The sequence below is a fragment of the Perissodus microlepis genome, chromosome 7 (genome assembly GCF_051167445.1).
Source record: "Perissodus microlepis isolate ML-2025 ecotype Zambia chromosome 7, ASM5116744v1, whole genome shotgun sequence".
Lineage (NCBI taxonomy): Eukaryota > Metazoa > Chordata > Actinopteri > Cichliformes > Cichlidae > Perissodus > Perissodus microlepis.
In genome coordinates, this window is record NC_140467.1 from 56,817,448 (window position 1) to 56,821,514 (window position 4,067).

The following is a 4,067-nucleotide window of genomic DNA, read 5'->3' on the forward strand; positions in this document are numbered from 1 at the left end:
GATTGGGTGGGGTGCTCCAGATAACTGTCTTTATTATGTAATTGGATTGCACTTTGCCAGGCTTCTACCCTAAGACCTAACCAACTTGGGTGTCGCACCTGAAGGCTAAGCTTCCGCTGATCTAGCTTTTAGGGTCACTGAGGGACGCAAACCCCCTGCGATGGATCGAGCATTGAAAGAAAGTCAGGCACAGGTTAAAGTACAGTGGCCCTGAGAGGCCAAACGGACTGCAACCAGCAGTAAGAAAAACGCTGCAAAAGCACACGAAACACAACGGAAATAGAAAAAAACCAAAACAGAAATAGGAAAAAGACAAGGGGGAAGGGAAGTGTTTCTGGGGAGACAATAACCTGACGGACCAGTTGCAGGAATCGAAAACATGGTAGGCGTGTTTTATCATGATTCATACGATGACGAATTTTTAGGCTAATAGTTAGGCTAACACACTTACCTCTCATCTTTTCTTTCCTCACAAAACCGATAGATCCTCCACTTCTTTTAAGTGTCTCCCAGCGCAATTCTTACCATATTTTGGTTCCTGCAACTGGTCCGTCGGGTTATTGTCTCCCTAGAAACACTTCCCTTGTGCTTTTGGAAATCTATTTTTTCCTATTTCTGTTTTGTTTTTCCTATTTCTGTTGTCGTTTTTCCTATTTCCGCTGTGTTTTGTGTGCTTTTGCAGGGTTTTTCTTATTGCTGGTGTTTTCTTAAGTTGCAGTCCGTTTGGCCTCTCAGGGCCACCACAGTACAGTCCCCCCCATTTTTTTTTAAAATTTAACCCAACAACATAGTTGGTTAAATTATACAAAAAAAATCATATGTGCCCATAAAAGAGGTCAAAATAACAGAACTCTACTCAAAGTTAACAACAACCAATACTGATACCTCATGCAAACTGACCTCACTAAAGAAGACAAAGGGGGAAACTTAAATAGTGGCTGATCAGCCCACAAAAATCACAAAAAGGGGTAAAACACACAAAAACCTAACTGAGACCAAAACCAGTTATTTATTATCCTGTAAATTAAACCTTATATTTAAAGAAAGACCAATGTGAATGCAGTGTTGTGTGTAAGCCTTGTTACGGATTCAAATATTGGGGATGGATACAAGAGGAAAAACCACAATAACAACACTGGTCCGGCCGGGTTGAGTCAAACGATGATTTTAATGATCACACGCGTGGGAGATGGACACCGTACGCAGACAGCATCAGATCTCAAAATGGTGGAGCATTGATCAAACTCTTATAGCCTCTAGTGGCCCCACCTAATCATAAAAGCCTAAACATTCACATTCTTTCTCTCACACAGTGCCTAAGCTACGACCTTGGCTCCCTGTTTATCTGCTCCTGCTGAGATGGGGCAGAAAACTCCAGTATGTTCTGTTCTCTTCTAATCAGACAAATAAGGCGATGACTTTCTGCAAACAGTATTTCTCATAACTCAGCAGTATAATGCATCATAAAACAATATCATTCATTCACAATAAACCAGCAGTCTAATGTAATGCAACTCAGCTTAACAAATGCAATAGTTATCACCTTCTTCTAATTCAGGAGAATAATGCAAACTAAAACTACATAATAATTCACCATCTTTAATTAAGGGTCTAGCATGGCATAAAATAATATTATAATCTGACACTCCCCCTTTTGTGCTCTTTAGAATAAAGAGCACACCTACACCCTGTAGTCCAATGTGGCCGGGTTCATTTCTTCTTACGCCTTAGGCCCTTTGTCCCCCTATTGGGCGAACCATATGTGAGATGACCTCTATGTTTGCGCAGTCCAGGTGCAAGAAGAACTATTATTCCAACAGTAGCAGGTACAGATGACACTCCCCAGTTCTCCCACAGCTTTATTTTGGTGCTACCTTATACCCTTCAGACGTACTCAGACTAGAACCTCTGTCCAAGGAGCTTTTAGCCTTTATTTTATTGCTGCAGCCACCAGTGTCTTCCAGTTGGGTGATCCACTGCTCTTCTTTCTTCAACCTCAGGGGTTAGACAACCCTTCAGTCGTTGCACAGGTCAGGGGATTATTCTGCCCCGATGTCAAACAACAATCTGTGTATCCTCGGGTCCTGTGTATCCCGTGTATTCCCCAGAAAAAGGAACAGGAACGTGTCCCCCTTTTGCCCAAGAGCCTCTCGAACCTCGTTGGTCTGGTGTTCCTGGATCTCCGCCAACCCATTCATGGTTATTGCTGTGTTTATGGGATCCATCCTTTTGAGGTGACTTATCAGAGCCCAAAATGCCATGACACTTGGACCCAGTTGGTGTCTCGGCAGTCACTGTGTCTGCCTCTGCTGCGAAGGATCCTCGTATATCTGTGACCTCGTCTGGTGTCTGTTCCTTTCTCTGTAAGAGACAGAAAACCAAAACACCTCTCTGCCTAGCCCTAATAATCTACTGTTGTTATCTACTGACCTTCTGGTGATTCAGAATTGGTTTAGAATATTCAGAATGTCCCAGGGACTTATTCTAATCATATCCTATGTGTGTGTAAGCGTGTTTGCATTTAGCCCTCTGCACTCAAAGTCAATACCTGCAATATATCAGTCCGGACCATCACGCCGGACGAAGCTTATGACCTTCAAAAGACCAAGTGCCAACTCATTATAAGCACATTTGCAAGGTGTGTAAGAAAATTATTAAAACCACTCATGTGTTTCCTTCCGCCTACTGTCCCACGGTTTCCTCTCCAGTGTGGTACTCAGCTTCTCGTGAACACAGGCATTTTATCTTCTAAACGCTATTCAATTCATTTCAATGATTAATGCTTAAACATGGAAAAATGATTTATGCTTCTCACTGGTTCTCTAAAAAAGTCCGGAGACCTCTTGGGTCACTATTAGCTTAAGCTGTACCATACCTAAGTTATTAAAACACAAATGAAGTCATAAAAATGTTCATATAACCCTTGTTTGATGTTAAAACCCAACTTCCCCCCCTTTTTTGACACATTCCAATGTGTCAAATCAACGGAGCTAGAAAATTAAAAGAAAAGGTTAGTGACCTCATCTCTCAGAAAGTATCAGACTTTCTCCTATCCAGTGTCGTAGCTCTAGTAGGCTCCGCCCGGAGCCAAGAAAAGCATGATATTTGTGTTGTGTAAGCGCGTGCGGCCTTCTATGCTCAAAGTCACTCCAGTCCATAGATCAGCCAGACATCGCGCTGACTGTAGCTTTTAACCCTTATTAACTTGAGCACAACTCTATAATGAGCAACAAACTGCAATATGTATAAAAATGATCCTGGTTACACCTGCAATGAAAGATCATACGATTATCCTGACACCTGTAAATAGAAGATTAACCTGAGGTTATGACAATCACCGGAACACAAATGTTAATATAATGTCAAAAGCTTCAATAAATCATTAATGCAATGCTTGTTATATGATTCTGATGCAATAATAATGCTGATGCTAAAATAACAGTAAAACACCCCCTTTTATCCCGTTTACAAACTTCACAAATAAACGTTTATCCATGCCTCTTTTGAATTTTATTTCCCCCTGTTTTTCCCTCACTGACCACAGCAGGGGAAACTATGGTTTGATTCAGCCATGAATCCAGCTCACCTGATTCATCACTGAGCCCCATCGCCACTGGCGTCTGACAGGGTGGCGCTGCATATTCTTCCTTTAATGTCTCTATTTTCAATCTGTTAATTAGAGTGCTTAAACATGAAGTAGACTACGTCCACAACAAGTCAATACAGCTGTAAATGTGGCCAATTATCAATCTATTACCAATCAATAATGAAAAATAGCTTTTATTTTATGCATGCTTTTAGTCAAACACTCACCCAGAGGATCTCCAATCCCAGAAAATTCCTTCTCCTCATTTAATAAGTCAGTCCTCCTTCCATGCCCTGGTAACTGGTCCATCCAGAGCCATATCATCTCGAAATATACACACAACAAGCCAAACCACACCTTGGTCACACCAACCTTTTTCCGCCCTGAAGATGTCCAACGCCATCTTAGTCTGGATCAGGGTTCTAATAGATTTGCAATTTTCATTAGTTTTGACTATGATTTAGTTTCGACTTCAGATTTT